General features: G+C 47.4%; 59 non-coding genes across 59 annotated transcripts; all 59 read right to left on the bottom strand.

The window, feature by feature from the left end:
* Nucleotides 1-170: 170 nt before the first annotated feature.
* LOC145144000 (5S ribosomal RNA) lies at nucleotides 171-289 on the bottom strand. The gene has a single exon (XR_013725023.1). It is a non-coding gene; the product is annotated as a 5S ribosomal RNA (ribosomal RNA).
* Nucleotides 290-519: 230 nt separating this feature from the next.
* On the bottom strand, nucleotides 520-638 carry LOC145153207 (5S ribosomal RNA). Its single transcript, XR_013733727.1, has one exon. It is a non-coding gene; the product is annotated as a 5S ribosomal RNA (ribosomal RNA).
* A 226-nt stretch (nucleotides 639-864) lies between these two features.
* LOC145150096 (5S ribosomal RNA) lies at nucleotides 865-983 on the bottom strand. Its single transcript, XR_013730924.1, has one exon. It is a non-coding gene; the product is annotated as a 5S ribosomal RNA (ribosomal RNA).
* A 229-nt stretch (nucleotides 984-1,212) lies between these two features.
* LOC145154634 (5S ribosomal RNA) lies at nucleotides 1,213-1,331 on the bottom strand. The gene has a single exon (XR_013735100.1). It is a non-coding gene; the product is annotated as a 5S ribosomal RNA (ribosomal RNA).
* Nucleotides 1,332-1,560: 229 nt separating this feature from the next.
* On the bottom strand, nucleotides 1,561-1,679 carry LOC145150085 (5S ribosomal RNA). The gene has a single exon (XR_013730913.1). It is a non-coding gene; the product is annotated as a 5S ribosomal RNA (ribosomal RNA).
* Nucleotides 1,680-1,908: 229 nt separating this feature from the next.
* Nucleotides 1,909-2,027, bottom strand: LOC145150074 (5S ribosomal RNA). Its single transcript, XR_013730903.1, has one exon. It is a non-coding gene; the product is annotated as a 5S ribosomal RNA (ribosomal RNA).
* A 230-nt stretch (nucleotides 2,028-2,257) lies between these two features.
* LOC145154429 (5S ribosomal RNA) lies at nucleotides 2,258-2,376 on the bottom strand. The gene has a single exon (XR_013734900.1). It is a non-coding gene; the product is annotated as a 5S ribosomal RNA (ribosomal RNA).
* Nucleotides 2,377-2,605: 229 nt separating this feature from the next.
* On the bottom strand, nucleotides 2,606-2,724 carry LOC145146150 (5S ribosomal RNA). The gene has a single exon (XR_013727099.1). It is a non-coding gene; the product is annotated as a 5S ribosomal RNA (ribosomal RNA).
* Nucleotides 2,725-2,956: 232 nt separating this feature from the next.
* On the bottom strand, nucleotides 2,957-3,075 carry LOC145150062 (5S ribosomal RNA). Its single transcript, XR_013730892.1, has one exon. It is a non-coding gene; the product is annotated as a 5S ribosomal RNA (ribosomal RNA).
* Nucleotides 3,076-3,304: 229 nt separating this feature from the next.
* On the bottom strand, nucleotides 3,305-3,423 carry LOC145154633 (5S ribosomal RNA). Its single transcript, XR_013735099.1, has one exon. It is a non-coding gene; the product is annotated as a 5S ribosomal RNA (ribosomal RNA).
* Nucleotides 3,424-3,653: 230 nt separating this feature from the next.
* On the bottom strand, nucleotides 3,654-3,772 carry LOC145150050 (5S ribosomal RNA). Its single transcript, XR_013730880.1, has one exon. It is a non-coding gene; the product is annotated as a 5S ribosomal RNA (ribosomal RNA).
* Nucleotides 3,773-4,002: 230 nt separating this feature from the next.
* On the bottom strand, nucleotides 4,003-4,121 carry LOC145150038 (5S ribosomal RNA). The gene has a single exon (XR_013730869.1). It is a non-coding gene; the product is annotated as a 5S ribosomal RNA (ribosomal RNA).
* Nucleotides 4,122-4,351: 230 nt separating this feature from the next.
* LOC145140766 (5S ribosomal RNA) lies at nucleotides 4,352-4,470 on the bottom strand. The gene has a single exon (XR_013722275.1). It is a non-coding gene; the product is annotated as a 5S ribosomal RNA (ribosomal RNA).
* Nucleotides 4,471-4,699: 229 nt separating this feature from the next.
* Nucleotides 4,700-4,818, bottom strand: LOC145146148 (5S ribosomal RNA). The gene has a single exon (XR_013727097.1). It is a non-coding gene; the product is annotated as a 5S ribosomal RNA (ribosomal RNA).
* Nucleotides 4,819-5,047: 229 nt separating this feature from the next.
* LOC145154632 (5S ribosomal RNA) lies at nucleotides 5,048-5,166 on the bottom strand. Its single transcript, XR_013735098.1, has one exon. It is a non-coding gene; the product is annotated as a 5S ribosomal RNA (ribosomal RNA).
* Nucleotides 5,167-5,396: 230 nt separating this feature from the next.
* Nucleotides 5,397-5,515, bottom strand: LOC145150027 (5S ribosomal RNA). Its single transcript, XR_013730858.1, has one exon. It is a non-coding gene; the product is annotated as a 5S ribosomal RNA (ribosomal RNA).
* Nucleotides 5,516-5,745: 230 nt separating this feature from the next.
* Nucleotides 5,746-5,864, bottom strand: LOC145155495 (5S ribosomal RNA). Its single transcript, XR_013735932.1, has one exon. It is a non-coding gene; the product is annotated as a 5S ribosomal RNA (ribosomal RNA).
* A 230-nt stretch (nucleotides 5,865-6,094) lies between these two features.
* On the bottom strand, nucleotides 6,095-6,213 carry LOC145150016 (5S ribosomal RNA). Its single transcript, XR_013730847.1, has one exon. It is a non-coding gene; the product is annotated as a 5S ribosomal RNA (ribosomal RNA).
* A 229-nt stretch (nucleotides 6,214-6,442) lies between these two features.
* On the bottom strand, nucleotides 6,443-6,561 carry LOC145153205 (5S ribosomal RNA). Its single transcript, XR_013733726.1, has one exon. It is a non-coding gene; the product is annotated as a 5S ribosomal RNA (ribosomal RNA).
* Nucleotides 6,562-6,788: 227 nt separating this feature from the next.
* On the bottom strand, nucleotides 6,789-6,907 carry LOC145150004 (5S ribosomal RNA). Its single transcript, XR_013730836.1, has one exon. It is a non-coding gene; the product is annotated as a 5S ribosomal RNA (ribosomal RNA).
* Nucleotides 6,908-7,136: 229 nt separating this feature from the next.
* Nucleotides 7,137-7,255, bottom strand: LOC145154630 (5S ribosomal RNA). The gene has a single exon (XR_013735096.1). It is a non-coding gene; the product is annotated as a 5S ribosomal RNA (ribosomal RNA).
* Nucleotides 7,256-7,485: 230 nt separating this feature from the next.
* LOC145139065 (5S ribosomal RNA) lies at nucleotides 7,486-7,604 on the bottom strand. The gene has a single exon (XR_013721822.1). It is a non-coding gene; the product is annotated as a 5S ribosomal RNA (ribosomal RNA).
* Nucleotides 7,605-7,833: 229 nt separating this feature from the next.
* On the bottom strand, nucleotides 7,834-7,952 carry LOC145148828 (5S ribosomal RNA). Its single transcript, XR_013729694.1, has one exon. It is a non-coding gene; the product is annotated as a 5S ribosomal RNA (ribosomal RNA).
* Nucleotides 7,953-8,182: 230 nt separating this feature from the next.
* On the bottom strand, nucleotides 8,183-8,301 carry LOC145144596 (5S ribosomal RNA). Its single transcript, XR_013725607.1, has one exon. It is a non-coding gene; the product is annotated as a 5S ribosomal RNA (ribosomal RNA).
* A 231-nt stretch (nucleotides 8,302-8,532) lies between these two features.
* On the bottom strand, nucleotides 8,533-8,651 carry LOC145154158 (5S ribosomal RNA). Its single transcript, XR_013734641.1, has one exon. It is a non-coding gene; the product is annotated as a 5S ribosomal RNA (ribosomal RNA).
* A 228-nt stretch (nucleotides 8,652-8,879) lies between these two features.
* Nucleotides 8,880-8,998, bottom strand: LOC145153204 (5S ribosomal RNA). The gene has a single exon (XR_013733725.1). It is a non-coding gene; the product is annotated as a 5S ribosomal RNA (ribosomal RNA).
* Nucleotides 8,999-9,225: 227 nt separating this feature from the next.
* On the bottom strand, nucleotides 9,226-9,344 carry LOC145149993 (5S ribosomal RNA). Its single transcript, XR_013730825.1, has one exon. It is a non-coding gene; the product is annotated as a 5S ribosomal RNA (ribosomal RNA).
* A 229-nt stretch (nucleotides 9,345-9,573) lies between these two features.
* On the bottom strand, nucleotides 9,574-9,692 carry LOC145153203 (5S ribosomal RNA). Its single transcript, XR_013733724.1, has one exon. It is a non-coding gene; the product is annotated as a 5S ribosomal RNA (ribosomal RNA).
* Nucleotides 9,693-9,920: 228 nt separating this feature from the next.
* Nucleotides 9,921-10,039, bottom strand: LOC145146503 (5S ribosomal RNA). Its single transcript, XR_013727446.1, has one exon. It is a non-coding gene; the product is annotated as a 5S ribosomal RNA (ribosomal RNA).
* A 231-nt stretch (nucleotides 10,040-10,270) lies between these two features.
* Nucleotides 10,271-10,389, bottom strand: LOC145154157 (5S ribosomal RNA). The gene has a single exon (XR_013734640.1). It is a non-coding gene; the product is annotated as a 5S ribosomal RNA (ribosomal RNA).
* A 227-nt stretch (nucleotides 10,390-10,616) lies between these two features.
* Nucleotides 10,617-10,735, bottom strand: LOC145153202 (5S ribosomal RNA). Its single transcript, XR_013733723.1, has one exon. It is a non-coding gene; the product is annotated as a 5S ribosomal RNA (ribosomal RNA).
* Nucleotides 10,736-10,963: 228 nt separating this feature from the next.
* Nucleotides 10,964-11,082, bottom strand: LOC145149981 (5S ribosomal RNA). The gene has a single exon (XR_013730814.1). It is a non-coding gene; the product is annotated as a 5S ribosomal RNA (ribosomal RNA).
* Nucleotides 11,083-11,312: 230 nt separating this feature from the next.
* LOC145154629 (5S ribosomal RNA) lies at nucleotides 11,313-11,431 on the bottom strand. Its single transcript, XR_013735095.1, has one exon. It is a non-coding gene; the product is annotated as a 5S ribosomal RNA (ribosomal RNA).
* Nucleotides 11,432-11,661: 230 nt separating this feature from the next.
* LOC145139060 (5S ribosomal RNA) lies at nucleotides 11,662-11,780 on the bottom strand. Its single transcript, XR_013721821.1, has one exon. It is a non-coding gene; the product is annotated as a 5S ribosomal RNA (ribosomal RNA).
* Nucleotides 11,781-12,009: 229 nt separating this feature from the next.
* LOC145145742 (5S ribosomal RNA) lies at nucleotides 12,010-12,128 on the bottom strand. Its single transcript, XR_013726699.1, has one exon. It is a non-coding gene; the product is annotated as a 5S ribosomal RNA (ribosomal RNA).
* A 229-nt stretch (nucleotides 12,129-12,357) lies between these two features.
* LOC145144595 (5S ribosomal RNA) lies at nucleotides 12,358-12,476 on the bottom strand. Its single transcript, XR_013725606.1, has one exon. It is a non-coding gene; the product is annotated as a 5S ribosomal RNA (ribosomal RNA).
* A 230-nt stretch (nucleotides 12,477-12,706) lies between these two features.
* Nucleotides 12,707-12,825, bottom strand: LOC145154156 (5S ribosomal RNA). The gene has a single exon (XR_013734638.1). It is a non-coding gene; the product is annotated as a 5S ribosomal RNA (ribosomal RNA).
* A 229-nt stretch (nucleotides 12,826-13,054) lies between these two features.
* Nucleotides 13,055-13,173, bottom strand: LOC145146147 (5S ribosomal RNA). Its single transcript, XR_013727096.1, has one exon. It is a non-coding gene; the product is annotated as a 5S ribosomal RNA (ribosomal RNA).
* A 229-nt stretch (nucleotides 13,174-13,402) lies between these two features.
* LOC145154628 (5S ribosomal RNA) lies at nucleotides 13,403-13,521 on the bottom strand. The gene has a single exon (XR_013735094.1). It is a non-coding gene; the product is annotated as a 5S ribosomal RNA (ribosomal RNA).
* Nucleotides 13,522-13,751: 230 nt separating this feature from the next.
* LOC145154611 (5S ribosomal RNA) lies at nucleotides 13,752-13,870 on the bottom strand. Its single transcript, XR_013735078.1, has one exon. It is a non-coding gene; the product is annotated as a 5S ribosomal RNA (ribosomal RNA).
* A 229-nt stretch (nucleotides 13,871-14,099) lies between these two features.
* LOC145153201 (5S ribosomal RNA) lies at nucleotides 14,100-14,218 on the bottom strand. The gene has a single exon (XR_013733722.1). It is a non-coding gene; the product is annotated as a 5S ribosomal RNA (ribosomal RNA).
* A 230-nt stretch (nucleotides 14,219-14,448) lies between these two features.
* On the bottom strand, nucleotides 14,449-14,567 carry LOC145149969 (5S ribosomal RNA). Its single transcript, XR_013730803.1, has one exon. It is a non-coding gene; the product is annotated as a 5S ribosomal RNA (ribosomal RNA).
* A 228-nt stretch (nucleotides 14,568-14,795) lies between these two features.
* Nucleotides 14,796-14,914, bottom strand: LOC145146246 (5S ribosomal RNA). The gene has a single exon (XR_013727193.1). It is a non-coding gene; the product is annotated as a 5S ribosomal RNA (ribosomal RNA).
* Nucleotides 14,915-15,145: 231 nt separating this feature from the next.
* LOC145138446 (5S ribosomal RNA) lies at nucleotides 15,146-15,264 on the bottom strand. The gene has a single exon (XR_013721533.1). It is a non-coding gene; the product is annotated as a 5S ribosomal RNA (ribosomal RNA).
* A 232-nt stretch (nucleotides 15,265-15,496) lies between these two features.
* LOC145154155 (5S ribosomal RNA) lies at nucleotides 15,497-15,615 on the bottom strand. The gene has a single exon (XR_013734637.1). It is a non-coding gene; the product is annotated as a 5S ribosomal RNA (ribosomal RNA).
* Nucleotides 15,616-15,844: 229 nt separating this feature from the next.
* LOC145153199 (5S ribosomal RNA) lies at nucleotides 15,845-15,963 on the bottom strand. Its single transcript, XR_013733720.1, has one exon. It is a non-coding gene; the product is annotated as a 5S ribosomal RNA (ribosomal RNA).
* A 226-nt stretch (nucleotides 15,964-16,189) lies between these two features.
* LOC145154100 (5S ribosomal RNA) lies at nucleotides 16,190-16,308 on the bottom strand. Its single transcript, XR_013734582.1, has one exon. It is a non-coding gene; the product is annotated as a 5S ribosomal RNA (ribosomal RNA).
* A 230-nt stretch (nucleotides 16,309-16,538) lies between these two features.
* On the bottom strand, nucleotides 16,539-16,657 carry LOC145149957 (5S ribosomal RNA). Its single transcript, XR_013730792.1, has one exon. It is a non-coding gene; the product is annotated as a 5S ribosomal RNA (ribosomal RNA).
* Nucleotides 16,658-16,888: 231 nt separating this feature from the next.
* On the bottom strand, nucleotides 16,889-17,007 carry LOC145138440 (5S ribosomal RNA). Its single transcript, XR_013721531.1, has one exon. It is a non-coding gene; the product is annotated as a 5S ribosomal RNA (ribosomal RNA).
* Nucleotides 17,008-17,238: 231 nt separating this feature from the next.
* On the bottom strand, nucleotides 17,239-17,357 carry LOC145153198 (5S ribosomal RNA). Its single transcript, XR_013733719.1, has one exon. It is a non-coding gene; the product is annotated as a 5S ribosomal RNA (ribosomal RNA).
* Nucleotides 17,358-17,581: 224 nt separating this feature from the next.
* LOC145154154 (5S ribosomal RNA) lies at nucleotides 17,582-17,700 on the bottom strand. Its single transcript, XR_013734636.1, has one exon. It is a non-coding gene; the product is annotated as a 5S ribosomal RNA (ribosomal RNA).
* Nucleotides 17,701-17,924: 224 nt separating this feature from the next.
* Nucleotides 17,925-18,043, bottom strand: LOC145140467 (5S ribosomal RNA). Its single transcript, XR_013722179.1, has one exon. It is a non-coding gene; the product is annotated as a 5S ribosomal RNA (ribosomal RNA).
* A 230-nt stretch (nucleotides 18,044-18,273) lies between these two features.
* Nucleotides 18,274-18,392, bottom strand: LOC145153197 (5S ribosomal RNA). The gene has a single exon (XR_013733718.1). It is a non-coding gene; the product is annotated as a 5S ribosomal RNA (ribosomal RNA).
* A 224-nt stretch (nucleotides 18,393-18,616) lies between these two features.
* On the bottom strand, nucleotides 18,617-18,735 carry LOC145153995 (5S ribosomal RNA). The gene has a single exon (XR_013734482.1). It is a non-coding gene; the product is annotated as a 5S ribosomal RNA (ribosomal RNA).
* A 229-nt stretch (nucleotides 18,736-18,964) lies between these two features.
* On the bottom strand, nucleotides 18,965-19,083 carry LOC145140462 (5S ribosomal RNA). The gene has a single exon (XR_013722178.1). It is a non-coding gene; the product is annotated as a 5S ribosomal RNA (ribosomal RNA).
* A 230-nt stretch (nucleotides 19,084-19,313) lies between these two features.
* Nucleotides 19,314-19,432, bottom strand: LOC145146616 (5S ribosomal RNA). Its single transcript, XR_013727552.1, has one exon. It is a non-coding gene; the product is annotated as a 5S ribosomal RNA (ribosomal RNA).
* Nucleotides 19,433-19,661: 229 nt separating this feature from the next.
* On the bottom strand, nucleotides 19,662-19,780 carry LOC145154153 (5S ribosomal RNA). Its single transcript, XR_013734635.1, has one exon. It is a non-coding gene; the product is annotated as a 5S ribosomal RNA (ribosomal RNA).
* Nucleotides 19,781-20,010: 230 nt separating this feature from the next.
* LOC145153196 (5S ribosomal RNA) lies at nucleotides 20,011-20,129 on the bottom strand. Its single transcript, XR_013733717.1, has one exon. It is a non-coding gene; the product is annotated as a 5S ribosomal RNA (ribosomal RNA).
* Nucleotides 20,130-20,356: 227 nt separating this feature from the next.
* On the bottom strand, nucleotides 20,357-20,475 carry LOC145154099 (5S ribosomal RNA). Its single transcript, XR_013734581.1, has one exon. It is a non-coding gene; the product is annotated as a 5S ribosomal RNA (ribosomal RNA).
* Between the last annotated feature and the right edge of the window lies 1 nt (nucleotide 20,476).

Raw genomic sequence — 20,476 nt, 5'->3', positions numbered from 1 at the left:
TCGTACGCGAGGCGTGGAACCCACGTGACCGATCGGCTCCGTTCCAAAAATACGAAAACCATCAACAATGAAGCGGAGGCCACCCGAGCATAGAAATAGCAAGAAAGAAAAAAAAAACAAAAAAAAACCGCACGTAAAATCTAAAAAAACGCAAACGGACAACGAAAAAGGGGGTGCAACACGAGGACTTCCCAGGGGGTCACCCATCCTAGTACTACTCTCGTCCAAGCACGCTTAACTGCGGAGTTCTGATGTGATCCGGTGCATTAGTGCTGGTATGATCGCACCCGAAATACTATCCATGCTTATTGCTTGTATGTCTTAAAAGACGCAGAACCTCCTTTGTTTTCGTACGCGAGGCGTGGGACCCACGTGACCGATCGGCTCCGTTCCAAAAATACGAAGACCATGAACCATGAAACGGAGGCCACCCGAGCATAGAAATAGCAAGAAAGAAAAAAAAACAAAAAAAAAACCGCACGTAAAATCTAAAAAAACGCAAACGGACAACGAAAAAGGGGGGTGCAACACGAGGACTTCCCATGGGGTCACCCATCCTAGTACTACTCTCGCCCAAGCACGCTTAACTGCGGAGTTCTGATGGGATCCGGTGCATTAGTGCTGGTATGATCGCACCCGAAATACTGTCCATGCTTATTGCTTGTATGTCTTAAAAGACACAGAACCTCCTTTGTTTTCGTACGCGAGGCGTGGGACCCACGTGACCGATCGGCTCCTTTCCAAAAATACGAAGACCATGAACAATGAAACGAAGGCCACCCGAGCATAGAAATAGCAAGATAAAAAAACAAAAAAAAACCGCACGTAAAATCTAAAAAAACGCAAACGGACAACGAAAAAGGGGGGGTGCAACACGAGGACTTCCCAGGGGGTCACCCATCCTAGTACTACTCTCGCCCAAGCACGCTTAACTGCGGAGTTCTGATGGGATCCGGTGCATTAGTGCTGGTATGATCGCACCCGAAATACTATCCATGCTTATTGCTTTTATGTCTTAAAAGACGCAGAACCTCCTTTGTTTTCGTACGCGAGGCGTGGGACCCACGTGACCGATCGGCTCCGTTCCAAAAATACGAAGACCATGAACCATGAAACGGAGGCCACCCGAGCATAGAAATAGCAAGAAAGAAAAAAAAACAAAAAAAAACCGCACGTAAAATCTAAAAAAACGCAAACGGACAACGAAAAAGGGGGGTGCAACACGAGGACTTCCCATGGGGTCACCCATCCTAGTACTACACTCGCCCAAGCACGCTTAACTGCGGAGTTCTGATGGGATCCGGTGCATTAGTGCTGGTATGATCGCACCCGAAATACTGTCCATGCTTATTGCTTGTATGTCTTAAAAGACACAGAACCTCCTTTGTTTTCGTACGCGAGGCGTGGGACCCACGTGACCGATCGGCTCCGTTCCAAAAATACGAAGACCATGAACCATGAAACGGAGGCCACCCGAGCATAGAAATAGCAAGAAAAAAAAACAAAAAAAAAAAACTGCACGTAAAATCTAAAAAAACGCAAACGGACAACGAAAAAGGGGGGGTGCAACACGAGGACTTCCCAGGGGGTCACCCATCCTAGTACTACTCTCGCCCAAGCACGCTTAACTGCGGAGTTCTGATGGGATCCGGTGCATTAGTGCTGGTATGATCGCACCCGAAATACGATCCATGCTTATTGCTTTTATGTTTTAAAAGACGCAGAACCTCCTTTGTTTTCGTACGCGAGGCGTGGAACCCACGTGACCGATCGGCTCCGTTCCAAAAATACGAAAACCATCAACAATGAAGCGGAGGCCACCCGAGCATAGAAATAGCAAGAAAGAAAAAAAAACAAAAAAAAACCGCCCGTAAAATCTAAAAAAACGCAAACGGACAACGAAAAAGGGGGGTGCAACACGAGGACTTCCCAGGGGGTCACCCATCCTAGTACTACTCTCGCCCAAGCACGCTTAACTGCGGAGTTCTGATGGGATCCGGTGCATTAGTGCTGGTATGATCGCACCCGAAATACTATCCATGCTTATTGCTTTTATGTCTTAAAAGACGCAGAACCTCCTTTGTTTTCGTACGCGAGGCGTGGGACCCACGTGACCGATCGGCTCCGTTCCAAAAATACGAAGACCATGAACCATGAAACGGAGGCCACCCAAGCATAGAAATAGCAAGAAAGAAAAAAAAAACAAAAAAAAACCGCACGTAAAATCTAAAAAAACGCAAACGGACAACGAAAAAGGGGGGTGCAACACGAGGACTTCCCAGGGGGTCACCCATCGTAGTACTACTCTCGCCCAAGCACGCTTAGCTGCGGAGTTCTGATGGGATCCGGTGCATTAGTGCTGGTATGATCGCACCCGAAATACTATCCATGCTTATTGCTTGTATGTCTTAAAAGACGCAGAACCTCCTTTGTTTTCGTACGCGAGGCGTGGGACCCACGTGACCGATCGGCTCCGTTCCAAAAATACGAAGACCATGAACCATGAAACGGAGGCCACCTGAGCATAGAAATAGCAAGAAAGAAAAAAAAACAAAAAAAAACCGCACGTAAAATCTAAAAAAACGCAAACGGACAACGAAAAAGGGGGGTGCAACACGAGGACTTCCCAGGGGGTCACCCATCCTAGTACTACTCTCGCCCATGCACGTTTAACTGCGGAGTTCTGATAGGATCCGGTGCATTAGTGCTGGTATGATCGCACCCGAAATACTATCCATACTTATTGCTTGTATGTCTTAAAAGACGCAGAACCTCCTTTGTTTTCGTACGCGAGGCGTGGGACCCACGTGACCGATCGGCTCCGTTCCAAAAATACGAAGACCATGAAACATGAAACGGAGGCCACCCGAGCATAGAAATAGCAAGAAAGAAAAAAAAAACAAAAAAAAAACCGCACGTAAAATCTAAAAAAACGCAAACGGACAACGAAAAAGGGGGGGTGCAACACGAGGACTTCCCAGGGGGTCACCCATCCTAGTACTACTCTCGCCCAAGCACGCTTAACTGCGGAGTTCTGATGGGATCCGGTGCATTAGTGCTGGTATGATCGCACCCGAAATACTATCCATGCTTATTGCTTTTATGTCTTAAAAGACGCAGAACCTCCTTTGTTTTCGTACGCGAGGCGTGGGACCCACGTGACCGATCGGCTCCGTTCCAAAAATACGAAGACCATGAACCATGAAACGGAGGCCACCCGAGCATAGAAATAGCAAGAAAGAAAAAAAAACAAAAAAAAACCGCACGTAAAATCTAAAAAAACGCAAACGGACAACGAAAAAGGGGGGTGCAACACGAGGACTTCCCATGGGGTCACCCATCCTAGTACTACACTCGCCCAAGCACGCTTAACTGCGGAGTTCTGATGGGATCCGGTGCATTAGTGCTGGTATGATCGCACCCGAAATACTGTCCATGCTTATTGCTTGTATGTCTTAAAAGACACAGAACCTCCTTTGTTTTCGTACGCGAGGCGTGGGACCCACGTGACCGATCGGCTCCGTTCCAAAAATACGAAGACCATGAACCATGAAACGGAGGCCACCCGAGCATAGAAATAGCAAGAAAAAAAAAACAAAAAAAAAAAACTGCACGTAAAATCTAAAAAAACGCAAACGGACAACGAAAAAGGGGGGGTGCAACACGAGGACTTCCCAGGGGGTCACCCATCCTAGTACTACTCTCGCCCAAGCACGCTTAACTGCGGAGTTCTGATGGGATCCGGTGCATTAGTGCTGGTATGATCGCACCCGAAATATGATCCATGCTTATTGCTTTTATGTCTTAAAAGACGCAGAACCTCCTTTGTTTTCGTACGCGAGGCGTGGAACCCACGTGACCGATCGGCTCCGTTCCAAAAATACGAAAACCATCAACAATGAAGCGGAGGCCACCCGAGCATAGAAATAGCAAGAAAGAAAAAAAAAACAAAAAAAAACCGCACGTAAAATCTAAAAAAACGCAAACGGACAACGAAAAAGGGGGGTGCAACACGAGGACTTCCCAGGGGGTCACCCATCCTAGTACTACTCTCGCCCAAGCACGCTTAACTGCGGAGTTCTGATGGGATCCGGTGCATTAGTGCTGGTATGATCGCACCCGAAATACTATCCATGCTTATTGCTTTTATGTCTTAAAAGACACAGAACCTCCTTTGTTTTCGTACGCGAGGCGTGGGACCCACGTGACCGATCGGCTCCGTTCCAAAAATACGAAGACCATGAACCATGAAACGGAGGCCACCCAAGCATAGAAATAGCAAGAAAGAAAAAAAAAACAAAAAAAAACCGCACGTAAAATCTAAAAAAACGCAAACGGACAACGAAAAAGGGGGGTGCAACACGAGGACTTCCCAGGGGGTCACCCATCGTAGTACTACTCTCGCCCAAGCACGCTTAGCTGCGGAGTTCTGATGGGATCCGGTGCATTAGTGCTAGTATGATCGCACCCGAAATACTATCCATGCTTATTGCTTGTATGTCTTAAAAGACGCAGAACCTCCTTTGTTTTCGTACGCGAGGCGTGGGACCCACGTGACCGATCGGCTCCGTTCCAAAAATACGAAGACCATGAACCATGAAACGGAGGCCACCTGAGCATAGAAATAGCAAGAAAGAAAAAAAAACAAAAAAAAACCGCACGTAAAATCTAAAAAAACGCAAACGGACAACGAAAAAGGGGGGTGCAACACGAGGACTTCCCAGGGGGTCACCCATCCTAGTACTACTCTCGCCCATGCACGTTTAACTGCGGAGTTCTGATAGGATCCGGTGCATTAGTGCTGGTATGATCGCACCCGAAATACTATCCATACTTATTGCTTGTATGTCTTAAAAGACGCAGAACCTCCTTTGTTTTCGTACGCGAGGCGTGGGACCCACGTGACCGATCGGCTCCGTTCCAAAAATACGAAGACCATGAACCATGAAACGGAGGCCACCCGAGCATAGAAATAGCAAGAAAGAAAAAAAAACAAAAAAAAACCGCACGTAAAATCTAAAAAAACGCAAACGGACAACGAAAAAGGGGGGTGCAACACGAGGACTTCCCATGGGGTCACCCATCCTAGTACTACACTCGCCCAAGCACGCTTAACTGCGGAGTTCTGATGGGATCCGGTGCATTAGTGCTGGTATGATCGCACCCGAAATACTGTCCATGCTTATTGCTTGTATGTCTTAAAAGACACAGAACCTCCTTTGTTTTCGTACGCGAGGCGTGGGACCCACGTGACCGATCGGCTCCGTTCCAAAAATACGAAGACCATGAACCATGAAACGGAGGCCACCCGAGCATAGAAATAGCAAGAAAAAAAAAACAAAAAAAAAAAACTGCACGTAAAATCTAAAAAAACGCAAACGGACAACGAAAAAGGGGGGGTGCAACACGAGGACTTCCCAGGGGGTCACCCATCCTAGTACTACTCTCGCCCAAGCACGCTTAACTGCGGAGTTCTGATGGGATCCGGTGCATTAGTGCTGGTATGATCGCACCCGAAATACGATCCATGCTTATTGCTTTTATGTCTTAAAAGACGCAGAACCTCCTTTGTTTTCGTACGCGAGGCGTGGAACCCACGTGACCGATCGGCTCCGTTCCAAAAATACGAAAACCATCAACAATGAAGCGGAGGCCACCCGAGCATAGAAATAGCAAGAAAGAAAAAAAAAACAAAAAAAAACCGCACGTAAAATCTAAAAAAACGCAAACGGACAACGAAAAAGGGGGGTGCAACACGAGGACTTCCCAGGGGGTCACCCATCCTAGTACTACTCTCGCCCAAGCACGCTTAACTGCGGAGTTCTGATGTGATCCGGTGCATTAGTGCTGGTATGATCGCACCCGAAATACTATCCATGCTTATTGCTTGTATGTCTTAAAAGACGCAGAACCTCCTTTGTTTTCGTACGCGAGGCGTGGGACCCACGTGACCGATCGGCTCCGTTCCAAAAATACGAAGACCATGAACCATGAAACGGAGGCCACCCGAGCATAGAAATAGCAAGAAAGAAAAAAAAACAAAAAAAAAACCGCACGTAAAATCTAAAAAAACGCAAACGGACAACGAAAAAGGGGGGTGCAACACGAGGACTTCCCAGGGGGTCACCCATCCTAGTACTACTCTCGCCCAAGCACGCTTAACTGCGGAGTTCTGATGGGATCCGGTGCATTAGTGCTGGTATGATCGCACCCAAAATACTATCCATGCTTATTGCTTGTATGTCTTAAAAGACGCAGAAACTCCTTTGTTTTCGTACGCGAGGCGTGGGACCCACGTGACCGATCAGCTCCGTTCCAAAAATACGAAGACCATCAACCATGAAGCGGAGGCCACCCGAGCATAGAAATAGCAAGAAAGAAAAAAAAACAAAAAAAAACCGCATGTAAAATCTAAAAAAACGCAAACGGACAACGAAAAAGGGGGGTGCAACACGAGGACTTCCCATGGGGTCACCCATCCTAGTACTACTCTCGCCCAAGCACGCTTAACTGCGGAGTTCTGATGGGATCCGGTGCATTAGTGCTGGTATGATCGCACCCGAAATACTGTCCATGCTTATTGCTTGTATGTCTTAAAAGACACAGAACCTCCTTTGTTTTCGTACGCGAGGCGTGGGACCCACGTGACCGATCGGCTCCTTTCCAAAAATACGAAGACCATGAACAATGAAACGGAGGCCACCCGAGCATAGAAATAGCAAGAAAAAAAAAACAAAAAAAAACCGCACGTAAAATCTAAAAAAACGCAAACGGACAACGAAAAAGGGGGGGTGCAACACGAGGACTTCCCAGGGGGTCACCCATCCTAGTACTACTCTCGCCCAAGCACGCTTAACTGCGGAGTTCTGATGGGATCCGGTGCATTAGTGCTGGTATGATCGCACCCGAAATACTATCCATGCTTATTGCTTTTATGTCTTAAAAGACGCAGAACCTCCTTTGTTTTCGTACGCGAGGCGTGGGACCCACGTGACCGATCGGCTCCGTTCCAAAAATACGAAGACCATGAACCATGAAACGGAGGCCACCCGAGCATAGAAATAGCAAGAAAGAAAAAAAAACAAAAAAAAACCGCACGTAAAATCTAAAAAAACGCAAACGGACAACGAAAAAGGGGGGTGCAACACGAGGACTTCCCATGGGGTCACCCATCCTAGTACTACACTCGCCCAAGCACGCTTAACTGCGGAGTTCTGATGGGATCCGGTGCATTAGTGCTGGTATGATCGCACCCGAAATACTGTCCATGCTTATTGCTTGTATGTCTTAAAAGACACAGAACCTCCTTTGTTTTCGTACGCGAGGCGTGGGACCCACGTGACCGATCGGCTCCGTTCCAAAAATACGAAGACCATGAACCATGAAACGGAGGCCACCCGAGCATAGAAATAGCAAGAAAAAAAAACAAAAAAAAAAAACTGCACGTAAAATCTAAAAAAACGCAAACGGACAACGAAAAAGGGGGGGGTGCAACACGAGGACTACCCAGGGGGTCACCCATCCTAGTACTACTCTCGCCCAAGCACGCTTAACTGCGGAGTTCTGATGGGATCCGGTGCATTAGTGCTGGTATGATCGCACCCGAAATACGATCCATGCTTATTGCTTTTATGTCTTAAAAGACGCAGAACCTCCTTTGTTTTCGTACGCGAGGCGTGGAACCCACGTGACCGATCGGCTCCGTTCCAAAAATACGAAAACCATCAACCATGAAGCGGAGGCCACCCGAGCATAGAAATAGAAAGAAAGAAAAAAAAACAAAAAAAAACCGCACGTAAAATCTAAAAAAACGCAAACGGACAACGAAAAAGGGGGGTGCAACACGAGGACTTCCCAGGGGGTCACCGATCCTAGTACTACTCTCGCCCAAGCACGCTTAACTGCGGAGTTCTGATGGGATCCGGTGCATTAGTGTTGGTATGATCGCACCCGAAATACTATCCATGCTTATTGCTTGTATGTCTTAAAAGACGCAGAACCTCCTTTGTTTTCGTACGCGAGGCGTGGGACCCACGTGACCGATCGGCTCCGTTCCAAAAATACGAAGACCATGAACCATGAAACGGAGGCCACCCGAGCATAGAAATAGCAAGAAAGAAAAAAAAACAAAAAAAAAACCGCACGCAAAATCTAAAAAAACGCAAACGGACAACGAAAAAGGGGGGTGCAACACGAGGACTTCCCAGGGGGTCACCCATCCTAGTACTACTCTCGCCCAAGCACGCTTAACTGCGGAGTTCTGATAGGATCCGGTGCATTAATGCTGGTATGATCGCACCCGAAATACTATCCATGCTTATTGCTTGTATGTCTTAAAAGACGCAGAACCTCCTTTGTTTTCGTACGCGAGGCGTGGGACCCACGTGACCGATCGGCTCCGTTCCAAAAATACGAAGACCATGAACCATGAAACGGAGGCCACCCGAGCATAGAAATAGCAAGAAAGAAAAAAAAAACAAAAAAAAAACTGCACGTAAAATCTAAAAAAACGCAAACGGACAACGAAAAAAGGGGGTGCAACACGAGGACTTCCCAGGGGGTCACCCATCCTAGTACTACTCTCGCCCAAGCACGTTTAACTGCGGAGTTCTGATGGGATCCGGTGCATTAGTGCTGGTATGATCGCACCCGAAATACTATCCATGCTTATTGCTTGTATGTCTTAAAAGACGCAGAACCTCCTTTGTTTTCGTACGCGAGGCGTGGGACCCACGTGACCGATCAGCTCCGTTCCAAAAATACGAAGACCATCAACCATGAAGCGGAGGCCACCCGAGCATAGAAATAGCAAGAAAGAAAAAAAACAAAAAAAAACCGCACGTAAAATCTAAAAAAACGCAAACGGACAACGAAAAAGGGGGGTGCAACACGAGGACTTCCCATGGGGTCACCCATCCTAGTACTACTCTCGCCCAAGCACGCTTAACTGCGGAGTTCTGATGGGATCCGGTGCATTAGTGCTGGTATGATCGCACCCGAAATACTGTCCATGCTTATTGCTTGTATGTCTTAAAAGACACAGAACCTCCTTTGTTTTCGTACGCGAGGCGTGGGACCCACGTGACCGATCGGCTCCGTTCCAAAAATACGAAGACCATGAACCATGAAACGTAGGCCACCCGAGCATAGAAATAGCAAGAAAAAAAAAACAAAAAAAAACCGCACGTAAAATCTAAAAAAACGCAAACGGACAACGAAAAAGGGGGGGTGCAACACGAGGACTTCCCAGGGGGTCACCCATCCTAGTACTACTCTCGCCCAAGCACGCTTAACTGCGGAGTTCTGATGGGATCCGGTGCATTAGTGCTGGTATGATCGCACCCGAAATACTATCCATGCTTATTGCTTTTATGTCTTAAAAGACGCAGAACCTCCTTTGTTTTCGTACGAGAGGCGTGGAACCCACGTGACCGATCGACTCCGTTCCAAAAATACGAAAACCATCAACAATGAAGCGGAGGCCACCCGAGCATAGAAATAGCAAGAAAGAAAAAAAAAACAAAAAAAACCGCACGTAAAATCTAAAAAAACGCAAACGGACAACGAAAAAGGGGGGTGCAACACGAGGACTTCCCATGGGGTCACCCATCCTAGTACTACTCTCGCCCAAGCACGCTTAACTGCGGAGTTCTGATGGGATCCGGTGCATTAGTGCTGGTATGATCGCACCCGAAATACTGTCCATGCTTATTGCTTGTATGTCTTAAAAGACACAGAACCTCCTTTGTTTTCGTACGCGAGGCGTGGGACCCACGTGACCGATCGGCTCCGTTCCAAAAATACGAAGACCATGAACCATGAAACGGAGGCCACCCGAGCATAGAAATAGCAAGAAAAAAAAAACAAAAAAAAAAACCGCACGTAAAATCTAAAAAAACGCAAACGGACAACGAAAAAGGGGGGTGCAACACGAGGACTTCCCAGGGGGTCACCCATCCTAGTACTACTCTCGCCCAAGCACGCTTAACTGCGGAGTTCTGATAGGATCCGGTGCATTAGTGCAGATATGATCGCACCCGAAATACTATCCATGCTTATTGCTTGTATGTCTTAAAAGACGCAGAACCTCCTTTGTTTTCGTACGCGAGGCGTGGGAGCCACGTGACCGATCGGCTCCGTTCCAAAAATACGAAGACCATGAACCATGAAACGGAGGCCACCCGAGCATAGAAATAGCAAGAAAGAAAAAAAAAACAAAAAAAAAACCGCACGTAAAATCTAAAAAAACGCAAACGGACAACGAAAAAAGGGGGTGCAACACGAGGACTTCCCAGGGGGTCACCCATCCTAGTACTACTCTCGCCCAAGCACGTTTAACTGCGGAGTTCTGATGGGATCCGGTGCATTAGTGCTGGTATGATCGCACCCGAAATACTATCCATGCTTATTGCTTGTATGTCTTAAAAGACGCAGAACCTCCTTTGTTTTCGTACGCGAGGCGTGGGACCCACGTGACCGATCAGCTCCGTTCCAAAAATACGAAGACCATCAACCATGAAGCGGAGGCCACCCGAGCATAGAAATAGCAAGAAAGAAAAAAAACAAAAAAAAACCGCACGTAAAATCTAAAAAAACGCAAACGGACAACGAAAAAGGGGGTGCAACACGAGGACTTCCCATGGGGTCACCCATCCTAGTACTACTCTCGCCCAAGCACGCTTAACTGCGGAGTTCTGATGGGATCCGGTGCATTAGTGCTGGTATGATCGCACCCGAAATACTGTCCATGCTTATTGCTTGTATGTCTTAAAAGACACAGAACCTCCTTTGTTTTCGTACGCGAGGCGTGGGACCCACGTGACCGATCGGCTCCTTTCCAAAAATACGAAGACCATGAACAATGAAACGGAGGCCACCCGAGCATAGAAATAGCAAGAAAAAAAAAAACAAAAAAAAACCGCACGTAAAATCTAAAAAAACGCAAACGGACAACGAAAAAGGGGGGGTGCAACACGAGGACTTCCCAGGGGGTCACCCATCCTAGTACTACTCTCGCCCAAGCACGCTTAACTGCGGAGTTCTGATGGGATCCGGTGCATTAGTGCTGGTATGATCGCACCCGAAATACTATCCATGCTTATTGCTTTTATGTCTTAAAAGACGCAGAACCTCCTTTGTTTTCGTACGCGAGGCGTGGGACCCACGTGACCGATCGGCTCCGTTCCAAAAATACGAAGACCATGAACCATGAAACGGAGGCCACCCGAGCATAGAAATAGCAAGAAAGAAAAAAAAAACAAAAAAAAACCGCACGTAAAATCTAAAAAAACGCAAACGGACAACGAAAAAGGGGGGTGCAACACGAGGACTTCCCATGGGGTCACCCATCCTAGTACTACACTCGCCCAAGCACGCTTAACTGCGGAGTTCTGATGGGATCCGGTGCATTAGTGCTGGTATGATCGCACCCGAAATACTGTCCATGCTTATTGCTTGTATGTCTTAAAACACACAGAACCTCCTTTGTTTTCGTACGCGAGGCGTGGGACCCACGTGACCGATCGGCTCCGTTCCAAAAATACGAAGACCATGAACCATGAAACGGAGGCCACCCGAGCATAGAAATAGCAAGAAAAAAAAACAAAAAAAAAAAACTGCACGTAAAATCTAAAAAAACGCAAACGGACAACGAAAAAGGGGGGGGTGCAACACGAGGACTACCCAGGGGGTCACCCATCCTAGTACTACTCTCGCCCAAGCACGCTTAACTGCGGAGTTCTGATGGGATCCGGTGCATTAGTGCTGGTATGATCGCACCCGAAATACGATCCATGCTTATTGCTTTTATGTCTTAAAAGACGCAGAACCACCTTTGTTTTCGTACGCGAGGCGTGGAACCCACGTGACCGATCGGCTCCGTTCCAAAAATACGAAAACCATCAACCATGAAGCGGAGGCCACCCGAGCATAGAAATAGAAAGAAAGAAAAAAAAACAAAAAAAAACCGCACGTAAAATCTAAAAAAACGCAAACGGACAACGAAAAAGGGGGGTGCAACACGAGGACTTCCCAGGGGGTCACCGATCCTAGTACTACTCTCGCCCAAGCACGCTTAACTGCGGAGTTCTGATGGGATCCGGTGCATTAGTGCTGGTATGATCGCACCCGAAATACTATCCATGCTTATTGCTTGTATGTCTTAAAAGACGCAGAACCTCCTTTGTTTTCGTACGCGAGGCGTGGGACCCACGTGACCGATCGGCTCCGTTCCAAAAATACGAAGACCATGAACCATGAAACGGAGGCCACCCGAGCATAGAAATAGCAAGAAAGAAAAAAAACAAAAAAAAAACCGCACGTAAAATCTAAAAAAACGCAAACGGACAACGAAAAAGGGGGGTGCAACACGAGGACTTCCCAGGGGGTCACCCATCCTAGTACTACTCTCGCCCAAGCACGCTTAACTGCGGAGTTCTGATAGGATCCGGTGCATTAATGCTGGTATGATCGCACCCGAAATACTATCCATGCTTATTGCTTGTATGTCTTAAAAGACGCAGAACCTCCTTTGTTTTCGTACGCGAGGCGTGGGACCCACGTGACCGATCGGCTCCGTTCCAAAAATACGAAGACCATGAACCATGAAACGGAGGCCACCCGAGCATAGAAATAGCAAGAAAGAAAAAAAAACAAAAAAAAAACCGCACGTAAAATCTAAAAAAACGCAAACGGACAACGAAAAAAGGGGGTGCAACACGAGGACTTCCCAGGGGGTCACCCATCCTAGTACTACTCTCGCCCAAGCACGTTTAACTGCGGAGTTCTGATGGGATCCGGTGCATTAGTGCTGGTATGATCGCACCCGAAATACTATCCATGCTTATTGCTTGTATGTCTTAAAAGACGCAGAACCTCCTTTGTTTTCGTACGCGAGGCGTGGGACCCACGTGACCGATCGGCTCCGTTCCAAAAATACGAAGACCATGAACCATGAAACGGAGGCCACCTGAGCATAGAAATAGCAAGAAAGAAAAAAAAACAAAAAAAAACCGCACGTAAAATCTAAAAAAACGCAAACGGACAACGAAAAAGGGGGGTGCAACACGAGGACTTCCCAGGGGGTCACCCATCCTAGTACTACTCTCGCCCATGCACGTTTAACTGCGGAGTTCTGATAGGATCCGGTGCATTAGTGCTGGTATGATCGCACCCGAAATACTATCCATACTTATTGCTTGTATGTCTTAAAAGACGCAGAACCTCCTTTGTTTTCGTACGCGAGGCGTGGGACCCACGTGACCGATCGGCTCCGTTCCAAAAATACGAAGACCATGAACCATGAAACGGAGGCCACCCGAGCATAGAAATAGCAAGAAAGAAAAAAAAACAAAAAAAAACCGCACGTAAAATCTAAAAAAACGCAAACGGACAACGAAAAAGGGGGGTGCAACACGAGGACTTCCCATGGGGTCACCCATCCTAGTACTACACTCGCCCAAGCACGCTTAACTGCGGAGTTCTGATGGGATCCGGTGCATTAGTGCTGGTATGATCGCACCCGAAATACTGTCCATGCTTATTGCTTGTATGTCTTAAAAGACACAGAACCTCCTTTGTTTTCGTACGCGAGGCGTGGGACCCACGTGACCGATCGGCTCCGTTCCAAAAATACGAAGACCATGAACCATGAAACGGAGGCCACCCGAGCATAGAAATAGCAAGAAAAAAAAAACAAAAAAAAAAAACTGCACGTAAAATCTAAAAAAACGCAAACGGACAACGAAAAAGGGGGGGTGCAACACGAGGACTTCCCATGGGGTCACCCATCCTAGTACTACTCTCGCCCAAGCACGCTTAACTGCGGAGTTCTGATGGGATCCGGTGCATTAGTGCTGGTATGATCACACCCGAAATACTATCCATGCTTATTGCTTTTATGTCTTAAAAGACGCAGAACCTCCTTTGTTTTCGTACGCGAGGCGTGGAACCCACGTGACCGATCGACTCCATTCCAAAAATACGAAGACCATGAACAATGAAACGGAGGCCACCCGAGCATAGAAATAGCAAGAAAGAAAAAAAAACAAAAAAAAACCGCACGTAAAATCTAAAAAAACGCAAACGGACAACGAAAAAGGGGGGTGCAACACGAGGACTTCCCATGGGGTCACCCATCCTAGTACTACTCTCGCCCAAGCACGCTTAACTGCGGAGTTCTGATGGGATCCGGTGCATTAGTGCTGGTATGATCGCACCCGAAATACTGTCCATGCTTATTGCTTGTATGTCTTAAAAGACACATAACCTCCTTTGTTTTCGTACGCGAGGCGTGGGACCCACGTGACCGATCGGCTCCATTCCAAAAATACGAAGACCATGAACCATGAAACGGAGGCCACCCGAGCATAGAAATAGCAAGAAAAAAAAAACAAAAAAAAAAACCGCACGTAAAATCTAAAAAAACGCAAACGGACAACGAAAAAGGGGGGGGTGCAACACGAGGACTTCCCAGGGGGTCACCCATCCTAGTACTACTCTCGCCCAAGCACGCTTAACTGCGGAGTTCTGATGGGATCCGGTGCATTAGTGCTGGTATGATCGCACCCGAAATACGATCCATGCTTATTGCTTTTATGTCTTAAAAGACGCAGAACCTCCTTTGTTTTCGTACGCGAGGCGTGGAACCCACGTGACCGATCGGCTCCGTTCCAAAAATACGAAAACCATCAACCATGAAGCGGAGGCCACCCGAGCATAGAAATAGAAAGAAAGAAAAAAAAACAAAAAAAACCGCACGTAAAATCTAAAAAACCGCAAACGGACAACGAAAAAGGGGGGTGCAACACGAGGACTTCCCAGGGGGTCACCGATCCAAGTACTACTCTCGCCCAAGCACGCTTAACTGCGGAGTTCTGATGGGATCCGGTGCATTAGTGCTGGTATGATCGCACCCGAAATACTATCCATGCTTATTGCTTGTATGTCTTAAAAGACGCAGAACCTCCTTTGTTTTCGTACGCGAGGCGTGGGACCCACGTGACCGATCGGCTCCGTTCCAAAAATACGAAGACCATGAACCATGAAACGGAGGCCACCCGAGCATAGAAATAGCAAGAAAGAAAAAAAAACAAAAAAAAAAACCGCACGTAAAATCTAAAAAAACGCAAACGGACAACGAAAAAGGGGGGTGCAACACGAGGACTTCCCAGGGGGTCACCCATCCTAGTACTACTCTCGCCCAAGCACGCTTAACTGCGGAGTTCTGATAGGATCCGGTGCATTAGTGCTGGTATGATCGCACCCGAAATACTATCCATGCTTATTGCTTGTATGTCTTAAAAGACGCAGAACCTCCTTTGTTTTCGTACGCGAGGCGTGGGACCCACGTGACCGATCGGCTCCGTTCCAAAAATACGAAGACCATGAACCATGAAACGGAGGCCACCCGAGCATAGAAATAGCAAGAAAGAAAAAAAAAAACAAAAAAAAAACCGCACGTAAAATCTAAAAAAACGCAAACGGACAACGAAAAAAGGGGGTGCAACACGAGGACTTCCCAGGGGGTCACCCATCCTAGTACTACTCTCGCCCAAGCACGTTTAACTGCGGAGTTCTGATGGGATCCGGTGCATTAGTGCTGGTATGATCGCACCCGAAATACTATCCATGCTTATTGCTTGTATGTCTTAAAAGACGCAGAACCTCCTTTGTTTTCGTACGCGAGGCGTGGGACCCACGTGACCGATCAGCTCCGTTCCAAAAATACGAAGACCATCAACCATGAAGCGGAGGCCACCCGAGCATAGAAATAGCAAGAAAGAAAAAAAAACAAAAAAAAACCGCACGTAAAATCTAAAAAAACGCAAACGGACAACGAAAAAGGGGGGTGCAACACGAGGACTTCCCATGGGGTCACCCATCCTAGTACTACTCTCGCCCAAGCACGCTTAACTGCGGAGTTCTGATGGGATCCGGTGCATTAGTGCTGGTATGATCGCACCCGAAATACTGTCCATGCTTATTGCTTGTATGTCTTAAAAGACACAGAACCTCCTTTGTTTTCGTACGCGAGGCGTGGGACCCACGTGACCGATCGGCTCCGTTCCAAAAATACGAAGACCATGAACCATGAAACGGAGGCCACCCGAGCATAGAAATAGCAAGAAAAAAAAACAAAAAAAAACCGCACGTAAAATCTAAAAAAACGCAAACGGACAACGAAAAAGGAGGGGTGCAACACGAGGACTTCCCAGGGGGTCACCCAACCTAGTACTACTCTCGCCCAAGCACGCTTAACTGCGGAGTTCTGATGGGATCCGGTGCATTAGTGCTGGTATGATCGCACCCGAAATACTATCCATGCTTATTGCTTTTATGTCTTAAAAGACGCAGAACCTCCTTTGTTTTCGTACGCGAGGCGTGGGACCCACGTGACCGATCGGCTCCGTTCCAAAAATACGAAGACCATGAACCATGAAACGGAGGCCACCCGAGCATAGAAATAGCAAGAAAAAAAAAACAAAAAAAAAAAACCGCACGTAAAATCTAAAAAAACGCAAACGGACAACGAAAAAGGGGGGGTGCAACACGAGGACTTCCCAGGGGGTCACCCATCCTAGTACTACTCTCGCCCAAGCACGCTTAACTGCGGAGTTCTGATGGGATCCGGTGCATTAGTGCTGGTATGATCGCACCCGAAATACGATCCATGCTTATTGCTTTTATGTCTTAAAAGACGCAGAACCTCCTTTGTTTTCGTACGCGAGGCGTGGAACCCACGTGACCGATCGGCTCCGTTCCAAAAATACGAAAACCATCAACCATGAAGCGGAGGCCACCCGAGCATAGAAATAGAAAGAAAGAAAAAAAAACAAAAAAGAAAACCGCACGTAAAATCTAAAAAAACGCAAACGGACAACGAAAAAGGGGGGTGCAACACGAGGACTTCCCAGGGGGTCACCCATCCTAGTACTACTCTCGCCCAAGCACGCTTAACTGCGGAGTTCTGATAGGATCCGGTGCATTAGTGCTGGTATGATCGCACCCGAAATACTATCCATGCTTATTGCTTGTATGTCTTAAAAGACGCAGAACCTCCTTTGTTTTCGTACGCGAGGCGTGGGACCCACGTGACCGATCGGCTCCGTTCCAAAAATACGAAGACCATGAACCATGAAACGGAGGCCACCCGAGCATAGAAATAGCAAGAAAGAAAAAAAAAACAAAAAAAAAACCGCACGTAAAATCTAAAAAAACGCAAACGGACAACGAAAAAGGGGGGTGCAACACGAGGACTTCCCATGGGGTCACCCATCCTAGTACTACTCTCGCCCAAGCACGCTTAACTGCGGAGTTCTGATGGGATCCGGTGCATTAGTGCTGGTATGATCGCACCCGAAATACTGTCCATGCTTATTGCTTGTATGTCTTAAAAGACACAGAACCTCCTTTGTTTTCGTACGCGAGGCGTGGGACCCACGTGACCGATCGGCTCCGTTCCAAAAATACGAAGACCATGAACCATGAAACGGAGGCCACCCGAGCATAGAAATAGCAAGAAAAAAAACAAAAAAAAACCGCACGTAAAATCTAAAAAAACGCAAACGGACAACGAAAAAAGGGGGTGCAACACGAGGACTTCCCAGGGGGTCACCCATCCTAGTACTACTCTCGCCCAAGCACGTTTAACTGCGGAGTTCTGATGGGATCCGGTGCATTAGTGCTGGTATGATCGCACCCGAAATACTGTCCATGCTTATTGCTTGTATGTCTTAAAAGACACAGAACCTCCTTTGTTTTCGTACGCGAGGCGTGGGACCCACGTGACCGATCGGCTCCGTTCCAAAAATACGAAGACCATGAACCATGAAACGGAGGCCACCCGAGCATAGAAATAGCAAGAAAAAAAACAAAAAAAAACCGCACGTAAAATCTAAAAAAACGCAAACGGACAACGAAAAAGGGGGGTGCAACACGAGGACTTCCCATGGGGTCACCCATCCTAGTACTACTCTCGCCCAAGCACGCTTAACTGCGGAGTTCTGATGCGATCCGGTGCATTAGTGCTGGTATGATCGCACCCGAAATATTGTCCATGCTTATTGCTTGTATGTCTTAAAAGACACAGAACCTCCTTTGTTTTCGTACGCGAGGCGTGGGACCCACGTGACCGATCGGCTCCGTTCCAAAAATACGAAGACCATGAACCATGAAACGGAGGCCACCCGAGCATAGAAATAGCAAGAAAGAAAAAAAAACAAAAAAAAAACCGCACGTAAAATCTAAAAAAACGCAAACGGACAACGAAAAAGGGGGGTGCAACACGAGGACTTCCCATGGGGTCACCCATCCTAGTACTACTCTCGCCCAAGCACGCTTAACTGCGGAGTTCTGATGGGATCCGGTGCATTAGTGCTGGTATGATCGCACCCGAAATACTGTCCATGCTTATTGCTTGTATGTCTTAAAAGACACAGAACCTCCTTTGTTTTCGTACGCGAGGCGTGGGACCCACGTGACCGATCGGCTCCGTTCCAAAAATACGAAGACCATGAACCATGAAACGGAGGCCACCCGAGCATAGAAATAGCAAGAAAAAAAACAAAAAAAAACCGCACGTAAAATCTAAAAAAACGCAAACGGACAACGAAAAAGGGGGGTGCAACACGAGGACTTCCCAGGGGGTCACCCATCCTAGTACTACTCTCGCCCAAGCACGCTTAACTGCGGAGTTCTGATGGGATCCGGTGCATTAGTGCTGGTATGATCACACCCGAAATACTATCCATGCTTATTGCTTTTATGTCTTAAAAGACGCAGAACCTCCTTTGTTTTCGTACGCGAGGCGTGGGACCCACGTGACCGATCGGCTCCGTTCCAAAAATACGAAGACCATGAACCATGAAACGGAGGCCACCCGAGCATAGAAATAGCAAGAAAGAAAAAAAAACAAAAAAAAACCGCACGTAAAATCTAAAAAAACGCAAACGGACAACGAAAAAGGGGGGTGCAACACGAGGACTTCCCATGGGGTCACCCATCCTAGTACTACTCTCGCCCAAGCACGCTTAACTGCGGAGTTCTGATGCGATCCGGTGCATTAGTGCTGGTATGATCGCACCCGAAATATTGTCCATGCTTATTGCTTGTATGTCTTAAAAGACACAGAACCTCCTTTGTTTTCGTACGCGAGGCGTGGGACCCACGTGACCGATCGGCTCCGTTCCAAAAATACGAAGACCATGAACCATGAAACGGAGGCCACCCGAGCATAGAAATAGCAAGAAAGAAAAAAAAACAAAAAAAAAACCGCACGTAAAATCTGAAAAAACGCAAACGGACAACGAAAAAGGGCGGTGCAACACGAGGACTTCCCAGGGGGTCACCCATCCTAGTACTACTCTCGCCCAAGCACGCTTAACTGCGGAGTTCTGATAGGATCCGGTGCATTAGTGCTGGTATGATCGCACCCGAAATACTATCCATACTTATTGCTTGTATGTCTTAAAAGACGCAGAACCTCCTTTGTTTTCGTACGCGAGGCGTGGGACCCACGTGACCGATCGGCTCCGTTCCAAAAATACGAAGACCATGAACCATGAAACGGAGGCCACCCGAGCATAGAAATAGCAAGAAAGAAAAAAAACAAAAAAAAAACCGCACGTAAAATCTAAAAAAACGCAAACGGACAACGAAAAAGGGGGGTGCAACACGAGGACTTCCCAGGGGGTCACCCATCCTAGTACTACTCTCGCCCAAGCACGTTTAACTGCGGAGTTCTGATGGGATCCGGTGCATTAGTGCTGGTATGATCGCACCCGAAATACTATCCATGCTTATTGCTTGTATGTCTTAAAAGACGCAGAACCTCCTTTGTTTTCGTACGCGAGGCGTGGGACCCACGTGACCGATCAGCTCCGTTCCAAAAATACGAAGACCATCAACCATGAAGCGGAGGCCACCCGAGCATAGAAATAGCAAGAAAGAAAAAAAAAACAAAAAAAAACCGCACGTAAAATCTAAAAAAACGCAAACGGACAACGAAAAAGGGGGGTGCAACACGAGGACTTCCCATGGGGTCACCCATCCTAGTACTACTCTCGCCCAAGCACGCTTAACTGCGGAGTTCTGATGGGATCCGGTGCATTAGTGCTGGTATGATCGCACCCGAAATACTGTCCATGCTTATTGCTTGTATGTCTTAAAAGACACAGAACCTCCTTTGTTTTCGTACGCGAGGCGTGGGACCCACGTGACCGATCGGCTCCGTTCCAAAAATACGAAGACCATGAACCATGAAACGGAGGCCACCCGAGCATAGAAATAGCAAGAAAAAAAAAACAAAAAAAAACCGCACGTAAAATCTAAAAAAACGCAAACGGACAACGAAAAAGGAGGGGTGCAACACGAGGACTTCCCAGGGGGTCACCCAACCTAGTACTACTCTCGCCCAAGCACGCTTAACTGCGGAGTTCTGATGGGATCCGGTGCATTAGTGCTGGTATGATCGCACCCG

This window comes from Lactuca virosa, chromosome 1, assembly GCF_052849685.1.
Source record: "Lactuca virosa cultivar CGN04683 chromosome 1, Lactuca_virosa_CGN04683_v6, whole genome shotgun sequence".
NCBI lineage: Eukaryota > Viridiplantae > Streptophyta > Magnoliopsida > Asterales > Asteraceae > Lactuca > Lactuca virosa.
Note: the sequence above shows the minus strand (reverse complement) of the source record. Positions and strands in the feature narration are given on the sequence as shown.